Source organism: Haemorhous mexicanus, chromosome Z, assembly GCF_027477595.1.
Source record: "Haemorhous mexicanus isolate bHaeMex1 chromosome Z, bHaeMex1.pri, whole genome shotgun sequence".
Taxonomy (NCBI): Eukaryota; Metazoa; Chordata; class Aves; order Passeriformes; family Fringillidae; genus Haemorhous; species Haemorhous mexicanus.
The window spans coordinates 61,874,396-61,895,828 of NC_082381.1; the positions used below are offsets into that span (position 1 = coordinate 61,874,396).

The following is a 21,433-nucleotide window of genomic DNA, read 5'->3' on the forward strand; positions in this document are numbered from 1 at the left end:
GGCCTTGTACTAACTCTGCTGGACACCAGTGTGCAGAAAGTGGCAATTAATTACTTTATCCTTTGTCACTGTCTGTAGTGGATTGATTTAATCAGAACAGATCAAGAGGATAATTCCATCCACCCATCCAAAGGTTTTCTGCCATTGTATTTGAGCATAAAGAAGAAATTTTAAAGCCTCATCTATGGCCAGCCAGACAGCTGAACACTTCTCTGGTGTCTGTACAAACACCAGTGCTTAGACTCAGGTCCTGTGTCAGACATCACCATACCTACAAAAGTCATCAATTTGGCACCATTCCCTGACATTAAAAATTTGGAGCAAAATTACTTTTGCAGCAATAGCTTAAATGACTATCCCAGCTCTGTTTAAACAACTAAAAACCCCCTGAATTCTATAATCAAAAGAATTTCTTTCAGGATTAGGGCTGAAAATTTTTGTAATTTTCTGAAAGAAAATACAGATTCTCGGTGGCTTCTATAATCTCAGATTTTGCATGGCAATGAAACAAATTGTATTTTTTTATTTTAGATACAATGTGGCCTATGCCTACTAAAAGTATTTCAGATTTTTAATAACAGACACTGAAGAACAACAAATGTGTTATGCTGCACCTGGGTTATTTTTACTCATTATAACAGGTAGAAGTGCTCTAGGAACATATCTCAATACAATTTTAAAAATAATTACTGACACTTCTGTGTATGATACCTGTTTATTAAAACCACAGTGCAGCCAAACTCTAAGCAACTTTAAATCACATGAGCACAGAATCATTAGGTTGGAAAAGACTTCTAAGATCATTGAGTCCAACCTTTGACCCATCACTACCTTGTCAACTCAACCATAGAACTTAGTGCCACATCCATAAATTTCTTGAAGTCCTCAGGGAATGCTGACTTCACCAAGTCCCTGGGCAGCCCACTCCAGTGCTTAACAACCCTTTCAGTGAAGGAAATCCTCCTGATGTCCTGCCTGAACCTCCCCTGGCACAGTTTGAGGCCATTTCCTCTTGTCCAGTCACTTGTTGCTTGGGGGAACAGGCCAACCCCCACCTAGCTATACCTTCCTTTCAGGCAGTTATAGACAATGTTCAGGTTTCCCTTGAGCCTCCTTTTCTCCAGCCTAAACAACCCCAGCTCCTTCAGCTGCTCCTCACTGAACTAGTGCTCCAGACCCTTCCCCAGCCTCACTGTCCTTCTCTTCATGCTTCAGAACCTCAATGTCTTTCTTGGAGTGAGGAGTTCAAAACTGAACACAGGATTTGAGGTGTGGCCTCACCAGTACCGAGTACAGGCGAACAATCCCTGCCCTGCTCCTGCTGGCCACACTGTTGCTGGTTCAGGCCAGGATGCCATTGGCCTTCTTGGCCACCTGGGCACTGCTGGCTCATGTTCAGCTGCTGTCACCAGCACCCCCAGGTCCTTTTCCTGTGGGCAGCTTTGCAGCCACTCTGCCCCAGGCACTGCCTGGGGTTGTTGTGACACAAGAGAGAGCAAGACCTGGAAATCTTGGCCCATGATCCAGCCTGTCCAGATCCCTCTGAAAAATCTTCCCATTCTCCAGCAGATCAACACTCCCACCCAACTTGGTGCTGTCCAAAAACTTAGCACCCTTGTAAAGGTCACTGATGAAGATACTTGACAGAAATGCCTCTAGTACTGAGCCCTGGGGAACACCACTGGTTACCAGTCACCAGCTGGATGTAACTCCTTGCACCACCATGCTCTGGCCACCCAGCCAGATTTTAACTGAGTAAACAGTGTACCAGTCCAAGACATGGGCTACTAGCTTTTACAGAAAAATGCCATGGACATTTGTTCAGGTAGACAATTTCCACAGCTCTTCCGTCATCCATTAGGCAGGTCACCTGGTCTTAAAAGAGGATTGTGTTGACCAAGTAGGACCCGCCTTTCCTAAATCCCTGCTGGCTGGGCCTGATCCCCTGGTTGTCCTGTATGTGCTGAGTGATTACAATCAAGAAAATCTGTTCCATAACCCTCCCCAGCAGTGAGGTCAGACTTACCAGCCTGTAGTTCCCCAGATCCTCCTTACAACCTTTTTTGTGGCTGAGCATCACCTTGGCCAGCCTCCAGGTCTGACACCTTCCCAGTCAACCAGGACTAATGGTGGAGATTTTCTTTTTTCTGCCAGCTCCCTCAGTAGTTTTGAATGAATTCCATCCAATCTCATAGAATTCTGAGTGTCTAAATGGCTCAGTACTTCATCATGTTTTGCAGAAAATCTATTCTGCTCTCTGTACCCCAGCTAGGGGGCTGGTTGCCCTGAGGATGAGCCTTACTGTTAAAGACTGAGGCAAAGAAGACATTGAGGACCTCAGCCTTTTCCTCTTTCTTGGTGATAATGTCTTTCATGCCCAATAAAGGATGGAGATTTTCCTTGGCCTTCCTTTTGTTGAGGTATTTATAAAACCACTTTTTATTATCTTTCACAGCAGTGGCCAGATTGAGTTCTAGTTGAGCTTTTGCCTTTCTAATTTTCTCTCTACGTGTGCTAATGACATCTTTGTACTCTTCCTGAGTTACCTACTTCTTCTTCCAAAGGTCATAAACCCTCCCTTTTTATCTCTAAGTTACTAATTATACTGAAAATACTGATTAACATGTCAAGTTTCTGAATTATCCATGGATGTGGTATTACAACATTTTAGTTCATACTAAAGCTCATACACTGTCAAGGCAAATCTATTACTCTCAGTTATCGTGCTTTGATTTGCTTAATGATGCCATTTTCGTACATACAAACTTCATACAGCTTTTCAAAACCAATGTAACCCATGGAAGGTGCATTCCATGAGTTCACATAACGTTTTATTTGCTAATACAGATGCAAGAGCCTCAACTCAGTGATTAGGCTGCACCCACTTAAGTCCACCAGTGTATAGCAAGCACAGAGCTAGGAGCAGAAAGCTCTCAGTATGCACAGCTTATGCATACCCTACAATGTTTTTCATGCACATAAAAGGCTAGGTGTCACCAGTTTTACACACGCTCTTTATGATCAGCTCTTGCAATCTTGCACCTTCCTCATTCCTGCAAATTATTGTATTGCCCATGACTTGTGTCTCAGAATTATCAACAGTAGGCCACACAGAAACCTACAGGGAATCCAGGAAAGTGCACTTCTTGTAAAACTGTGTGGACAGAGAGTTCATAGTACAAGGAAGACACCAAACTGATGGTCTACCAGTGATGTTTTATCAGCCACTGATGAGAGGACCAGCAGCAAGGACAAAATACAATTTAGGAAAATCAAGTATTATCTATGTGGAAAAGGTATCAACTTATCCTCATCAAAACCCAGGACTTGCAGAGCAGCATAACAGTATAACAGAGTGCCTAGGCAACCCTAAAGTGTACTGAGTCTCCTGCCCACCAAAGCAGTAAGGCCATCTGTTCCCATCCCCAAAGTCAAACATGCAGACTGCACAGGCATTTGAGTCAGCAAAGGAAAAGGAGTCTCAGTTCCTCAACTATCTGGTACAGAGTGATAGAGAGATCCTGATGTACCTGAATGATTAAAAAGGGAGGTGACTGTCCCCTTTACTCCGCTTTAGTGAGACTCCACCTGAAGTACTGCATCCAGCTCTGGAATCCTTGGTACAGGAAAGACATGGAACTATGGGAGCAGGTTCAGAGGATGGCCAAATGACTTAGGGCTGGAACACCTCTGCTGTTATGAAAGGCTAAGAGATTTGGGGTTGAACAGCCTGGAGAAGAGAAGGCTCTTGGGAAATCTTATTGCGCCCTTTTAGTACTTATAAAGGGGACTTGCAAGAAAGATTAACACAGACATTTTAGTAGGGACTATAGTGATAGGACATGGTTTTAAGCTTAAGAAGGGTATACAGCTTAGATATTTGGAATAAATATTTTACAATGAGGTTGGTAAACACTGCCAATGGTTTCCCAGAAAGCTGGTGGATGGCCCTGGAACCATTCAAGGTCATATTGGATATAGATCTAACAGGAGACGTCCCTGCTCACTGCAGGGGCATTGGACTGTATGACCTTTATAAAAGTCCATTCCAACCCAAAATATTTTAGGACTGTGATTCTGTGACATTCCAGGATGCTAACTGAAGAAGAAAAGTCAACATAAAAAACCCCATATACTGCTCCTGCAAACTCCAAGGGACTGACCTTATGGACCAATACAAATCCCAAAATATTAGTAGGCATTTGGAGCACATGTACCACATATAACTGGAGTAAAGGTATGCAGATCACCAAGTAAGAGGGAATATTCACTCCATAAAGGGGATAAGCAGAAAATACTCAAGAGACAAGTGAATGACTTGTTATGGATATTAAATAACAGCAGAGAAAGACTGTTATATGTCCTCCTGTTTACCTGAGAGGTAAGTAATAACTAAGTAACTTAGGTAGAATTGTTTAGTCTTCTGTATATTTACAACAGTATCCAAAAGAATCATGCCTGGCAAGCAATTGGACATTGCAGTGTCTGGATCTGCCTAAGCTGCCTATCCTTTAACATCAGCATCTATACATATCTCCTTTGCCCTTTGCCCCCACATCATGAGCACTCTTGAGAATTAAAATTACAAAAATCAATGGGACTAGACTTCCAAGAAAGCAAAAGGGCTTGTTTCATATAACAGCATCCAGACAGCTGGCTTTTCTTGACAAAAGATTTTGCAAAAGCAAAGTTTATACATGAGTTTAAGGGGTAACTAGCAAAGTTTTTGGAAAAGATTCTCTGATGTAGATAAAAAGATTAATCATGCAGAGTTCAGAAAATCACTGAAAATGGCCTTAGGCTGGCAAAGTTAAAAAAGGAAAATATGCTTCTTATTGCACTTGTCAAGGCATTAACTTACACTATCTGGACCAAGGAAGTATACCCATGGTCTGAATCAGTTTGATTGCTCTTACACACTTTATTTTAGTATTTTGGATTGTCTCTGTACTTTACAAGATAGATAGCTACTGTGTTCTGCACAACATGGCTAACAGGAATGACTTTGAACAACATGGCTAACATGAATGGTACATTTCAGATACGCAACAAATGGCAGAATGTATCTGAAAACCATTTGGAAATGCAAACAACCTCTGAAATGGACTTAAATAAAAAATGGTCAATGTTATATGAAATTACTAGACAGGCTAATTACAACTTTATAGGAAATATACAAACAGTGTAAGATTTTGTATTTTGGAAAAGTTCTGAAGGATAGCAATGTAGCTCCACTGGAAAAAAAAAAAATAAAGGATTATAATCTAGTATGAAAAAAAAGTAATAAATAGGAATAGTCTTCCATTACCATTCCCAACATACAAAATTGCAGTAGAAATTCCTACACATGACACCAGTTATTTTTTCAGAGGTGTTGAAGTTTTGAATCTGGCAACAAAAAGTGATAATTTTCAAGGTACACAAGTAACTTCTGTCCAACCATCTTTTAGTAAAAAACATTGATTACATTCTGATTTTTCCTTATCCACATAGTAAGTATAAATTTACTTGAGATATGCAGCATATTCTGCATCTAAACACAAAACATAAGGCTTTTAGCAAGACAACCATTTTTAATCAACACTGCTTTCATATTTAAATTTGGCAGGTTGTTTAATGTCATTAGTTACAAAAATTATATGAAGGGACTGAATGTTTTAGTGATTGTCTAACAGCGAATAACTGTTGAATAAATTAAAAAAAATACTTCATCAAAAATAAAGATGAAACATGCATTCTTTAATAAAGATCAAATTGATGAAATGCTGGGATACAAATTTGCAGAAATTTATCTGAAATTATTTGAAACAGATTCCATTAGGTCCTGACTGATAGAAGTAGGCACCTCTGAAAATTAACTTCATAGATAGAAGCATTAAAATACTGAAGTGATTAAATAATCTTCCTGTAACAAAAGTAACAGAAGTAGCCACTGTATAACAAAAGTAGCCACTTCCCTTTAACAAAGAAATTTTCCTATAGACTGAAATGTTGCTATAGATTCAAATATTCACAAATATACTGGTTCAGGGACGATGTATAGTGATATTTATAAGTATATTTCAAATTTCTGCTAAGGCCTTGATTTGTTCTTTCCACACAGATATACACATAAAGTTCCATGATTTCAGGAAGGAAATCAACAGCCCACTGCTTTTATCCTCCAACTTTACCACATTCACCACAGCTGACCCTGTTAAGGTTGCCAAGCAAATAACAATGCAAGTGACAATTGACACAACAGAAGATATCCAGAATTAAAATACTTAAGATCAATGCTTTCTTTAGCAACATAGATGACACAAATGTTGCTAAAGCTTTACCATGGAATTAGGTCACATCACTCTGGCAACAATTTTCTGGTAAAACTTCTCAGTATCTGGCACCTCTATTTGGTTTTCTACCAAACCAAATAGTATGAACCTTGTTCATATGAAATTTAAAATTGTATGAAACACAAAACCTTTCTAAGTACAAGCTAAATTAAAGTACCTGTATTTGCTAGATAGAATGAGAGATACCTATAAAAATCTTTTACCTTTAATTGAATGCATTGCTATATATTTTTATTAAATTAGATTGCTTATAGTTGTGTCTCATTTTCGTGTTTTTGAAAACATTAGTCATGTGAGTGTGAGCTCTTACAACACCCAGATATCCAATGAGGTTGAAGATCTCAGCTGAAGTTACTAGTTTAGCATCTCACAAAAATTCATGTTCCACAGCAGGAACATGAAGACATACCCTCAGCTGTAGAAGGGCTTTAAATAGTTTTATTAATTCAAGATTATTCTGTTATAGACTTAAATCTCTGTAAATCAAGATCTTGTTTGTATATACTTAACCCTATTTCCCAGTATTTTTTGGTAAATAGTTGCCACAGCTTAAGATAGTTACACAGGGCCCTGAAAATCAGAATACATTTACTAATGTAAGAGCAATTTCCATTTTTTTCTGTAGGGAGAGGTGGGGTAGAATTCTTTGTAGACCATTCCACACAAATGTCAGGTGCTTTTAGAAGGAGATATTAGAAAGATGTGACTGTTAAACCACAGGCTGGTAGAACATGTGAGGACACAGACCAGTTCATAGGTCAAGAGGGAACTCCACGGTTTACATGGATTATAGCATTACGGGCAACACAGACTACTGCAATTGTGTATAAAGTTTCAGAGATACTTTTCTGGTTAGTAATGGGCTGCAGATGGGGATGCACAGCAACTACTGGGAGACACAGTAGCAGCCAGCAGAGGCAGGGGCTCTATACATAGCCTCAACATATACATACTCACTGCAGGAACTTCTTGAGTTTGGCAAGCCCTGGGACAGGCTGCCCACCGAGGTCCTGAATATCCCCTCTCTGAAGACATTCAAAACCCACCTGGACATGTTCGTGTGTAACCTGCTCTGGGTGACCCTGCCTTGGTATGGGAGGCTGGACTAGAGGATCTCCAGAAGTCCCTTCCAACCCTATGACACTGTATACACCTGGAAGGACCAGACACAGCCTATGAGGAGAGCATCCGGTTATCACACTTAGTGGTAATCTCCCTTGAAATGTTTAAGGAAATACTGGATGTGGCACTCAGTGTGGCGTCTAGATGACATAGTAGTGTTTGGTCAAAGATTAGAACCGGCGATTTCAGAGGTCTTTTCCAACCCAATGGATTCTGTGAGTCGGTGTGCCAGCTGGGACAACGGCCCAACGCACGCACTCGGGCCGGAAGGCCACGTGGGCTGAGAGCAGCCACCGGGCACTCCGAGGCCTTGGCTCGGCCCCCTGCAGAAGTCCAGGGACGCGAGGCCACCGGCAAGTCGGCGGGACAGGAAAGACGACAGGCATGGTGGCGGCAGCGCTTCCCCTTCCATCGCCACTTGTCGCCGGCGACCCATTGCTCCTCTTCCTCCCCACCTCGAAAATGGCAGCGCGGGCCACGGGCGGTGGGGGAGCGGTCCGCCCTCCGCCATCTTGAGGCGGGAGGGACGACGGCTGCTGAGCCCCTCCTGCCCGGCCTCCTGCCGGAAGTGGCGTCAGGCGGCCCCCGCGCGGCCACACCCCCCCCGCCGGGCCTCGCGCTGTTGCCGCGCGCCCCGCGCCGGGCCGGGCCCGCCGCGTGCGCCCCGCCGCGCGGGCGGAGAACCGGGCGAGCGCGCGCCCCGGGCCGGGGGGCCGGGGAAGCCGCCGCGCGCCAGCCGTTACCGCTGGCCCCGCCCCTTCCGGGGCGCTCGGCCGCGCCGCCGCCCCCGCCTCCCTCCGTCCGCCCGTCGGTCCCTCCCTCCCGCTCCCGCTCTCCTTTTGTGAGTTATAGCAACCGTTGCCTTGTGAATCGAGCGCCATAGTCACCGTAGTCCTGGCGACTGTTACCCATCAACAACAGCCGCTCCGCTCCCGCTCCTGCTCCTCCTCCTCCTGCCGCTGCTCCGCACCCCCTGCCTCACCGTCACCCACCACAACAACAACAACAACAACCGCAGCCGCCGCCAGCAGCAGCAGCGACAGCGGGAGCGCCGCCGCAGCCCGCCCCGGCACAGGTGAATGCGCTCGGCGGGCGCACCCCGGCCCTCCCTCCTCCTTCTCCGTGAGGCATCCGGGCCCGGGCTGCGCCCTCGGGTTGCGCCCGTGCTCGCGGGGCGGCGAGGGCACGCGGGGCTCCCCGCCGACCCCCCGCGGCCCTGCCGGGAGCGCTGTGCGGTCGGGGGGAGAGGGGCGGCGGGCATAGACGGGGGTGTCGGGCGGGGAGCGGGGCCGGCCGCCGTGCGGGCCGAGGAGGAGGAAAGGCTGGGCGATGCCGGGGACGCAGGCATGCTGCGGGATCTCCAGGACAATCGCTGGGATGCGGTGGGTGTGCGTCTGAGTTGGGTCTCGTTTGTACGGGTCGGGAGGTGGAGAAATCGGGGAAAGCGCTGCGGCCGCAGTCAAAGGTTAATGGCTTTAAACCTGGAAAAAGCCGTAGGGTTGGGAGGAAAGATGCAGCCGGAGATGGATCCTGTAGGACAGCAAGAGTAGGGATTGATTTCCCCCTTTCACTTACAGGGGCCTTGTTCTGATTTGATTTGACTACTAAATGACTTAGGTTTTTCGTGAACTTGCTGTATCTGTTAATGATACTCTCGTGCTATCGATCATATCAACCCACCTTTTTTGTGCTTTCTGTGTGTAATTTTTTATTATATTCATAATTAACGTTGCAGTTTGTTTTCGTGCGAGCTATATTTTCTTTGTATTGTGAATTGGGGTTTTGTTTATTCAATACCCCCACCAATATATACATAGTGTAGCAGGTTGGTTTTTTTTTCTTGTTGCACTCCTTCTGCAGGGAATTGTTTTTAAATTATGCTTCATAGTGACAGTGTAGCATGGAACAGTACATGTGTAGGTCTAGTTTTTTGCACAGTGAGTTATGTTCATGTTGAAAGAATCCATTTGTTTCCTTAAACTCTCCACGATGAAGGAAATTCAAGATACTGATTGTGGGTTTTAGCGCTAAGCAGCAAAGAATGGAGAAAAAAATCAGTATGAAAAAGAAGTCTGTGATTTTGTTAGTGGTACTACTTTTCAAGAGTACTTTTGTGAAAGAGGGAAGGGGCAGCTATTTACCCCTCAAAGAGATGTAGGAGGACTCATGTTATTAATGAGTATGGTTTCCTTCTTATTTTTAATCCAAAATGCTTGCTTTCTTCAACCATTTTGTGATTGCTTATTAAGATCTAAAGATTTGTGTTGTCATTGATGTCAAGTTGTACTTCATATACTTTTTGAATTCTTTGGATGAAGTGAATTTTTGGCATCTTTTATGGCAATGAAACATTTAACATCTTAACATTTCCATACGCACTTGTACTCTCCCCTTTGACTTGCCAAATCAGGTGTTGTTTTGGTAGACTTTATTCTTTCTGAAGTGGTGATTTATTTATTTCCTTATTTATTTAGTAATATAATTAGGAAAAAATAATGCTCTTGTGTTTAATCTAAACCCTACATTTAAGTGTGCATACCCCTTTTCCGTTTTGAATATCCTTAGATATCCAGTGTAAGATATGGGATTTTTCTCACATTGGAACTACCAATGAGTGTGACTGGGGCAATTTTTTCAAGCAGGTATTAGCTACAAAATCTGCCAAGTGATTAGTGCTTGATACTGATATTCTTTGAGGCAAGGCATATTGGATCTTTTTTTAAATGCGTTTTAATATTTCATAGTTCATAAGAACTTAGAAAAGAAATTATTTTAGATAATGACCAAAAGCCTCTACATAATCATCTTTTAATTTTTTTACTCTAAGATGAAACCACTGTGTGCTAATTTTGTAGGCCTGGTGTAAATAAATTCTAAATACATTAGCAATTTTCAGTGTGAGTTCTAGTAGGGTATCAGTTATCTGGCACATCTAAGCTTTTATGAATTTGTTGTTAGTTTCTGTGATTCATTGGTTTTGAAATAATTCCTGGCATCTACTGTTGTTGAAAAGATGTCAGTTCTGCCCCATACCTTGCTTGAGTAGGTCTCTTAGAGCAGGACAGAAAACTGCTCAGGATGGGATCATTCCTGGGTATTGAAATCTGTCAATATGTATCTAGGCCGCTAGGGTAGCAAAGGAAAGTGTATGCCTGTGTGTGAGACAAAGTTTCTGTTCCAATTCTGCTGGGTGATGTATACAGGTGTTTCTGAAAAATCATATTAAAAGCACATGTTTTTGTCGAAAACCAAAGACCTTTGTAGTACTATTTGGCTGCATTTTCCTTAGCCAGTTACTGCAATTTGGAAAATAATAAAGCAGGTGTAATCACTGCTTTTAATATTATGGACTTTACTGACTCTTTCTTCTTTCTGGCGTGCTGCAGTGACCACAGATGAGATCTCCATTATGCATTCTGATTCCCTAATGCCCACAGCTAGCAAAATAGTTGGTGTTTGTGATGCTAAGTAGTGTTTAAAAATTACATGGCTTGTGATATTTATTTATTTATTTATTTAAAATGCTTAGGTTTTCATGACTTACAGAGTGTGACTATCTTATTTTGTTTCAATGTATCCAAACAAAACAGTAAGGATCAGCTACTCTATTGTGCTACTAGTAAGCTAACCTACATTATGCTACTTTGGTGAAATCCTTTCAGTAAGGTAGTGTAGGTAAATGAAATCAGCATCAAAGAAACTGTTAAAAGCTGTTAAAGATTTTAAAGTCCTGGTGCTTTATTAGATTCAGCTTTGTTAGCACTATCCCATTTCTTGTTCCTTCCTGACAGGGTATTGTTAATCAAAAACTGCCTAGAGAAATAAATGTTGCACTTTATTTCCATTTACTAAACTTTTGAGAAGTCTGGCTGCTTTTGTTTGCTTCTGTTACTTGAAACGTTAGCCAGTGTCTAAAATGCAATAGTACTTTATCATTGTAGTTCCTTTTAGTGTTGTAGCTAGTGTTTCTCATTTTCATGCTTTACTTTGGAAGGCTTTCTTCCTCTGAAAATATTCTAGATTAGTTGTATTTTTTACCTGCAGTCGTCAACAGCTTACCATATGCAGGTATGTGTCATTCAGAGTGCTTAAAAAATGAATAGGTTTTAAAAAATATATATGACTATTAAAATGGTTTTTAAAAATTATTGTCAGTTGAAAAGACATATGAATGCTCTACAATACAGAATAAAAAATAATCTTTCAGTGGCAATATGGTGTCCTTGTAGTTGGAGTTCCATTTCAAAATCAAGCTTCTTGTCAAATTTATGTACTAGAGTACAAAAAGAAGAATGTTTTGAAATTATCAATGAAAATGTTTTGGTTTTGTTTTTTTTTGGCCAAGAATTAGGACTGAAAACTTAATGATGCTTTTAATATGAATAACTGAAGTTTAAGACCTTTTTATTTCAATTAGCCACAAGTTTATTGTCTATGTATTTTGCCTACAGTTGGTTGTCAATCAAAACAATACTTCTCTTTTCTCTCAGCTAAGATTTTGATTTTTAGATTTGGCTAAATCTAGTTTGTTAGGGACAGATGGCTGATTTAAACAGGTGTCACTTTAATTTCTTGTGCCTTGTGCTGAAACTTCCAGAGGTTTACAAAAGAGCTTCCTAAAGCAGATGGTGATCTCCACTTCTGTGATTAGAAAAATATACTTTTGTAGGAAATTATTTTCCTAGTGACTAGGTGTATTTTAATAGTTTGTGTCATATTAGAGTTTGTGCTTTAATAGTTAAAATGTCAGCAGAGTTTGAAATGTTTAATATAATACAATAATTTTAAAATTTCTTTTCTCATTGGACTTTCAAAGGAGATACGAGTATTTTGGTGTGAAATTCAGCAGTTTGAGTGTGTAGATAGCTGTAGACCTAATAATTGTTACTCCTGCAAGACCAAGAGCAGATATATTCCTTGGTGTAACATTTTGTTTCACTACCTTTTCTACTTAAAGATTATTTCTTTTTGGAATATTTTTTAATAAAAATTAATTACTATTAAGAATACAGGATTAGTGTCAAACAAATGTATGTTTATTTCTTTTTTTTTTCTGGCACCTTGCTGTATTAGCCTATCTGCTGGTTTCTTTTATTTTAAAATTTTTTATTCAGTAGTTATAATTTCCTCAGTTACAAAAGATTTTAATAGGGAAGAAAGAAATTGAAGTTAGTTTTTAAATAATTTTTTGATATTTTTGTTTCTAGGGACTCCTTTTTTTTGTTTTTATGTTGACTTTTTTATCACAATGGCTGGTATTTATTGTTAGTTGTTTTCTTTTTCTAGCAGATGCACCAGAGGGTGCTGTGCTATTTGAAATACAAAAAGGAGAGAAAATCCTAAAAGTTTGTTCATTGAAATGCATTGGTAATGCACATGAGACTTAAATAAACATTACTGAAATTTTCACACTTTTCTGTGCAGTGCAGTATAGCAAACTTACTGTTTTGACAATATTATGTTAAAAATCATAGAGAAAATTGGCTGTTCTGGATTGGATTATGTCTGTGTATGTAGATTCACACACTTAAAATGCAATTTCTGTTCATCAAAAGAAAACAAATATTTATATGTAAATTGTGTCTGTTTCACATGTAGCTAAAACTATATAAACTGTATACTTACTGAAGTTTACTACATGAATTTATGTGAGACACACATGCATTTTGGAGTGACCTTTATTGTATGTTATATTTTTCATTTTTAAGTCTATGTTCACATTTTTTATAGCTAATTTGCTCATATGTGAATCCTTTTTGAATTTTTTTCCTTTCTCATTGAAGCTCTTCCTAGATGAAACTGAGGTTGGCATGGGGGGTATGTACTTATGAATTGCAAAAAGGACAGGATATTTTTCTCCATCAATCAGTAGTTCTGAGAAGGAAAGCCACCAGCCCACCTCCCCCTCACACCTTGCCCCCCCCCCCCCAAAAAAACCAACAACAACCCCACCCCCCCAAAAAAAACCACCAACCAAAAAAAGCCCAGACCAGCCCCTTCCTCTACATATTTATAAGTTCAACTAGGTTTCATTTAAAAAAATTCTCTATGGATTTATGAACCTGTCAGATTAGAAATTATTTGTAGTAACTTCTGTAGTTTTGTAATATCTATTTTTTATCATACCCCATAAAATTAATAAGGCAATATGTGTAGGTGGTTAATGGTGTTGAGTTTAGTGTAATTTCCCTTTGGAAAGATGAGAAAATACACAGAGTATATCTAGGGTGGTACACCTTAAATTGCTTTGTTTTGGACACTGTTGCAAACAATTTAGTTGTTCTACCTGTTCCACTATTGTGAGTAGTTTGATAAGTTAGGAACTTCAGTTCTGGTGTCCTAAAATCAAGAGATAGCTGATGGAATATATTGTAAATTCTATTTGATAAAGAAATTTCCCATTTTACAATATAAATTTTACTGAGACTTGGTAGTTTAATTTCTAGCAATTTAGACTTCCTCGTTGAACATCTAATGTATTTCTATTCTGTCTTCTTTAAATTCTTGCATGACATTCATAGCAATGGTATGAGAATGCCAAATATTGTATATGAATAACTGAACTGGAGTGTACTTGTAGCATTTATAACTTCATTCATTCATCAAAGAGAGGAAAGAGCAGTTTACCACTATTTTTAAAGGTCATTTCATTCACCCATAGACCAACCATGTTAAGTCCATCTCAGCTTCTTAGACCATCACTGAGTAAAAAATATAATTAGTTCTTTCATTTCTTCTTTTTGAAGACTGATTTCAAGTTTATAAGGCCTTTAAGGCAAGAACCTTCTATTTAAATTTTGTTCAGGTTTTGGGTGCTACTACTACAACGAATGACTCAAAGCCATGTTTGCTGTTTATGTACCAAGTAAGTGGATTCTCTCTTCTGTTTTACTTCCTCATTATATTTAATTTAACTATGCCTTCTCTTAAATACCACCTCAGGGATTTTTTCTAAACTCTGAAACTCAGTGTAGTTAAGTTATGAAACATTGTAAAGTAGGAATAGAAAGAGGCATGTCTGTTAAAAGGTGAAGTATGTCAGTTTGCCGGTGCCATTGACTCAGATTATTCTACCTCAATTAAGGTGTTCTGGGGTTTTGGGTTTTTTGTCTGATTTCTTTTTTATGTGCTGTTAACTATACATCCTTTGCAAGCAACTTTAAAAGCATAATAGGATTCTGTGACAGAACTATTTACAAGACCGTTATTAAGGTTATACATAGCTATTTATTTATTAAAAAATACATTTTTGGCTCCAGTGAACCAGTTTATGTCTGCTGAATTTTCAGGTGATTCTCTAATACCTTTGGTCTGATTTTCTTCCCCCCTCCCCAAAAGTACCTAAATCTGGGGTAGGAAGAAGGCAAAGCAGTCTTAATCTGACAATGTTATTGAATGTTTACTGAATTTCTGAAGTTTCCTTTCTAGTGGATTAGATTACTAGGACTGTCAGTTTGTACTGTTCTCTTTTGGTGTGATCTGTTGCAGATTATCCACAAAGCATTTTGAAATGTTGCTGTTGTACTGTGTGGCATCATCTTAAGAAAATTAGTCTTATCACCTGAGCTTTTTCTTCCTTGCATTGTGGTAGCATTCTGCACTGCAAAGAGCTGAAAGTGAAATTAGCAGTGAAACTAACAGAGTTGAATGATAAAAAGTGACTAGTGTTATCTAAAGAGGACTTAATCTATTTATTATTGGTAGGGAGAAAGCAAAAAAAAAAAACAAACAAAAAAACCCCACCAAAATAGCTGTAGTACTCATGCTGTTGGAAGCAATGGTCAATGTCAGGATTTTTGTCTTACATTAAATGTCTCATAAATTTGAAGACTTATTTTCTATTTAACTGCTGCAAAACATATTCTAAATTCTCCATTTAGAGTTCTGGGTTTTTTTTCCCAGTAAGATACCACCGTATTCTTACCTCTTTATTGTTCTGAGACTTGAGAGTAGATACAATAGAGTTATGGATTTAATGAAGGAAGAATGTTTCCTACCTCCCATTTTTGCTGATTAGATGCACATTGTAGTTCTTCCATTAGGAAGGACATGTGGCTATACACAAAGGATTGTTGATTTGTCTTTCTAGTTAATATTTTGTATATTGTGTTTATTATTGGAAGTCAGTGTTAATTACCTTGTATCCCAGAGAATTTAGAAGATACAATAAAGAATTTATCTTTCTTTATAACTACTTTCTTTAATTAAAGTCCCATTCTTCCTTTTCAGTGTTTTTCAGAAAAATGGTTGTTGTATAATTGCCATTTAAAAACTAAATTGTCTCAAAATTTCTGATTGAGAAAATCTGGAATAATTTAATGATCATCTGATATGCATTTTACAGTTAAGTTATAGAAAGGTGTTGTTTAAATATATATAGTTCAATAGACTATAGGTGTTGTTTAAATATTTATAGTTCGAGAGACTACTACAGTAATTTATAAAATACATGGCTTATGAAAACTATTTAGATTACTTCTGTAGGAAAGTCCAGCTGTTTTCAAAGTTGCATTAGCCTTGGATAGTAAGGAGCAGTTGAGTTACCTCCATAGAAGCTGATTTATCAAATTGACTGTTAGCCATGAAGTGAATTGACACACTGTGGTAGCTAAGATCATATGAATATTTGTATTTGTCTTTATCATTTAGTTCACTCCTATTTTGTTTTGTCTTCTCTGTGTTAAATCAATTCAACTGAGTTGCAATTTGCAGAGGAGTTGATAAATAACTTTTCTATATTCATTGTATTGTTTTCCTGTTAGATTTAGTAAATGGAAAAGTGTAGAATCCAGGGTGTTTCTAATTCCTCACAGTTGAAACTGGGTAATAGTAACAGCAATTCCCATAACTTCTAGGAAGTTTATTCGTTAGACTTTCTGAAAAGCATGGAAACTCTTCTGTGAGCTATATCATCCTTACAGTTGTTTTAGAAAGTAGAACGTGCTTAGTGTTAAACAATGGATTTAATGTAATTTAATTATTATTTAATAATAAATGGAGGTAAGTAGGACAGAAATATAGCTTCATTCCCTTATTTTGTGGAAATATTTTTGAGCTGCAAGTCTGGATTCTGAAGTGAGACAAGAGTGAAGTGAGGCAATTAAGATGAAAACGCAGCTCTTCATTGTCTCTTTCCAAATGCTTTCTGATGAAGGTTCTCCTGAGTTGCTCTGGCTTTCTCTAACTTTGAAACTCCTTTCTAGGGTAAGGAGCACGGTCCTGAGAGGGTATTGCATGGAACAGTAGTGAGCAAGTGAATGTATAGAGATTTCAGTATGCTGGATCTGTAGTGGTATGGAGATGACAAAGGCATAGGGTTTTGCAGACTTCAGGCTAGTTCACAGAATTTAGGGTTTGTGTCTGAAGTACCCTTTGCTAGCAAACTTAAGTCACCCTGAGGAAAGGTTTATTTACAGTAAACTCAGAATTAGAGATGGTCCTACAAAGCAATAGCATAATTTATCATGTAAGTAATGATTCTGTCTTAAGAAAAAGACCTTCCAATGTTTTAAAAGTTGTGGGTTGACACTGATTCAGTTGTATCAGTTTGATGTGGTGTTTTTTTTTACTGCTGTTGTTTCAGGTTATTCAGATAGTCAGTTGTCAAATACTATAACCTTATGAACTTGTGTGGTCTGGACTATCCAGATTTTATGTTACTGTTTTATATCCATACTTCCTGTAGAGGCAGATTTAAATTTCAGATATTAAAATTTCCTGCCATGATCTTGATTCAGGCCACTGAGTCAAATTTCCTGTCCTTAACAGGGCTTGAAGGTCTTCAGTATCTTCACTCCTTGGCCTACTTTTTAATTTGTTTCTCCTTACTGAATTCTGAAGAAACTGACATTTCTTGAATTCTGAGAAGAGCTGGACACAGGATCATGATTTCAGAGCAGTGGCCAACTTTCATGACCTGATGAAAATGGATTCTTCATGCAGTCTCAAATCACCCATTACAAGTTTGTTTGTCACAAACATATTTAAGGCAACTGAGATGAAGAGAAGTTTTAGTATTACTTTCCATGTGAAAGATTGCCATATAAGGGCACCCAGCTGCTTGATTTCAGGATGAAATACTAGATTATTTGGCTAAGACTTGTAACAACTCAGTGCTGTAAATCTCAGAAGCATTTGATGGCTTGTGTTTTCAACTCAGATATAAGTTTGAGATATTCAGAAGTTCTTGTGTCAGCATAGTTGTATTTTCTGTTACATGCTATGATCCAAGGGTGGTAACTCTTCAGACACAGCTGAATTTTTGAAAGCTCAACATCAGCAGACTGACCATCTGTAGCTTACTGAAAAAAGGGTTAAACTGGAGCCAGTAGTTAATTTTTTTCCCCTGTACTTAAAAATAATGAATATTTTGAAAAACTACAAGCATTTTCTTCCCATATTTTATAAAATGGAAGAAGATAGAATGTCCAATTCGGAAAAACAGGTGGATCTGACTGCTAGGAAAATAGAAGTTATGTTTTTGTCATCTGTGATGAAGAAAGCTGGGTATGTGTGTGTAAGTTTTGGTCAGAAATGCTTTAGTACTTGTCCCAGAGTTTGTAGTATAAGAATGGGAAAGTAACAGGTTTTGGCCATTAAAAACAGCTTGAAGATGTAATTGCGTGTTCATAGTGGGACTTGAGATGTGATTCATAAGTGTTACATCCTCTAATAAAATTACGTGTGTCATCTCCATAAAACAAACTGCATGGTCACAAGTATAAATTTGTTTTATTGCTAGGCTTTTGACCTCCCATTGATCTGTTCTTTTTGACTAATATTTAGACATCATTTTCAAAAATATGTTCATTCCAGATAAAGTACTTCTGTCTTCCACAGACTGATTCAAAAGCGTTTTATGTGCTCTAGTTACAAGAATTAACTTGCTAGTATGGAAATGTTTAAGATTGCCACAATGATTTTTGCTTTCTTGTTTCCTCCTTATATATATTTTTGACTATATTTAGACTATTACTGTTTAGTTATATAGTTCCTAGCTAGCTCCAGTACTTTTCTCTACCCTGATAGATAGAAAGACAAAACACATTCCAGAAGCTCCAAGCCCCAGGAGTCCAAGGCCTCTATCTTGTCTTGGTTCTCTTTGGGAGCCAACATTCAAACCAGCTCTTGGAGACACATTTTCTTAGATAAAGTTTAGTTCCTATCCAAGCTGGGGGAGAATTCAGGAAAGGGTAGAGCCAGGGGGAGTTACCTCATCAGTTGTGCTTCTAATTAGGGATTCTTTTCAATTATGCTAATTTGCTAAACTTATAAAACTGTGTTCACCCTGTGCAGGATGGGCATTTTTACATACCTGCCCCTTGCAGGCCTCCAGTAAAGACCAGCCTTTATATTACCTCCTCTACTGATATTGTCTCCAAAGTGTATTGCTCATGTCTAGATCTTTAAGGCATCAATAAAACCAAAGGTACAGGAGATGGTTAGGGTACTCAGTGCAGTATGGTGTGCCGTTTGAGGTTGGTTTGGTTGATTGTTTGGGGTTTTGTATTTGCTTGGGTTTTTTTTCCTTGAAGAGTGAAAGAAACATGGTAGATACTTTCATAGGAATAAGAATCATCTAACAAGACATTTTATTTTAATCTAGATGGTTCAGCTTGTCAAATGGAGTTACTTGTGTTAGAGAAAAGGGTAAAACTGATTTTTACATCACTGACTGGTATGTAATTTCTGTATTGAGCATATTGTCTCAATCTGCTGGCCATCCTTCACAGGGTGTTAGAAAGCTTGTCTTTTCTTACAGCAAACATACAGATTACCTATTATAAACACAGTTGTCGTAGTGAAATCGAGAACAAAAGCAGCCACTGAAAAAAATACTCTTTTAACCTGCTTCTACAAGAATCTTCTGGCCAAAAGGGACAAAAATGCCAGTCCTGTGAAGCTCTCTAGGGCTTCATAGACCTGTAGCTGTAGATTGTGGGCTGGGGACATAGTGACTGAGACTACAGGCTGGATGACACCCTGAGGTCCATGGTTGTCAGATAGATGAACATGAGCAAGCAGTGTGCCTATGCTGTAGGAAAGATCAAAAATGTCTCTTGGGCTGTATGGACACAGGTATAGGTAGGAAATTGAGAAAAATGTTTATCCATGTCTCTTCTGTATTTATTATACAACATTCACATGCATTTCTGCTTTTACCATCACTCTTCTGCAGTTGTGGGAAAGATTTTGGTTGGAGTAAGTTCTGCAAAGGGTGGCTAAGATGGTTATGAACTAGAGTGCACGTCTCTGAATAGGCACTGAAGGACCTGGACTTGTTCAGTCTAGAGAAGAGAGAGTTACAGAGGTCCCAACAGCAGTCTTCCCTGGAAGTGCACAGTGTGGTGAAAGGATGAGAGACAATTACAAGAGGTTTAGGTTGGACACAAGGAGACCCTTTTTCCCCATGAGGACAGCCCAACAATGCACTGTAGCAGGCACAGGGCCTGGAAGGGCCCCATGGCGAGCAGAAGCCTAAAGATAGGAAATGCCAAGTCATGGTGAATGGGCTAGAAAAGACCTTTTTCTGCCTTTGGACCCCTGCTTATCTCTCTGTATCCCTATAGGTCACTTTTCTTTAACCCTTGCTATTGGGCAATTTCTGATCCCCCTGTATCCTATATAAAAGGCGGTTTTAGCCTAGTAGAAGAGCCATCATTGGAACCCTTCTCAGAAGACTCAGTAAAGACATTGCTGTGGAACTTTAAATGGCCTTCTCCTCTCTCTCCCTGTGTCTGCCTGCCTGTGGCACCTAGCAAGCTAAGAGCTGAAAACACAATGAGCTGATAATCACTGAAGAGCTGATATCACTTAAGCTTGCTAAGGCTGCCAGCAGCTGAGGGCTGCTTGGGGACTCAGGCAGTCTGTCCTGGAGAGGACTGAGCTATCTGGACCTTTGTGGCCTACTGGAGACACCCTGCACCCAGCAGGAGGCCGAATTATTACACTTGGACCAAGTGACGTTTTGCCATTTCCATCTCTGAAGACTTTCACTCTCTGACTGGATAAAGCCATGGGGAGGTGGTCTAATGCCAAATCTGAACCTGTTTTGGGAGGGAAGTTTGGCTTGGCAGCTCCTGATATCCATGGCGGCCCCAGCTATACTATAATTTTACTTCGGATTCTTGCTCTACAGCAGAAGTTCCTACATGTGATCTAGTTTGCCTTCTAGTCTTGCTGGCTAGTAGTTCACTTTCCTAGGACTGTACTTAAATCCTCACATCTGGAAGTAAAAGTGGAGGGATAGAGCTGGAGTTACAAAGTTGTTCTCTTGACATATATCACGAAGACCTGGATTGGGTGCCCAGGAGATGATCTCCCTAACAAAACAACCCATGGGTTCCTTTTTTTCTTCAGTGCATTACATTTCTGTTATTTTGGTCCAACACTTCATTCTATGGATTCTGCAAACTTAGGTCTGGACATAGACTGGATTCCTCACATTTATTTATACAGTATTTTAGAATGAAACCTTGAGACTTTTCACTGGAGTCCTGCAGAGGGAAAAAAATAAAAGCAGTAGCAAGAAACCAAAATATTTTAGGTCTCTAGAGGAAAAGACAATGATGAACAAAGGGTTATATGATAGAAGGAGGGACCTTGGTTGGATACCTGGCAAAACCAAAGCCCAGTTGCTAATTTCTGTGGACATTTATTTGTGAGTATATATCAAAGTCTTAATTTGCAATTTTTAATTATTTTGTTGTAGCAAAAGAGAAGAATAAACCAGAAGAGGAAGAACTGCAAATGACATTTTTATTCAGAATTTTAAAATAAACTGGATAATTTCCCTTCTTTGTTGAAACAAGTTCAGGGGTGTTGATGAAACATTCTATATTTGGCTTCTTGCCTGGTGATTTGCAAGTGGTGTTCAATGTACATAACAGCCAGCAATCTGAAGAGGGTATCAATCTTTTTTGTAATGAGGGTATCTAAAATTTTCCTGTAACTTGACTATATCTCTGTTCACTTTG

The 21,433-nt window shown here is 39.3% G+C and overlaps 1 protein-coding gene across 3 annotated transcripts in view; it reads left to right on the forward strand.

The window, feature by feature from the left end:
• The first annotated feature begins 8,241 nt into the window (after positions 1-8,241).
• Positions 8,242-21,433, forward strand: part of RFX3 (regulatory factor X3) — a 107,197-nt gene continuing 94,005 nt past the window's right edge. For 2 of the 3 annotated variants that reach the window (XM_059873468.1, XM_059873472.1), the window contains exon 1: positions 8,242-8,532. The gene's annotated coding sequence lies outside the window, so the exon portion shown is untranslated. Of the gene's footprint in view, positions 8,533-8,697; positions 8,840-21,433 lie in introns of those variants that run through there. The other variant, XM_059873469.1, reaches the window with a different exon arrangement.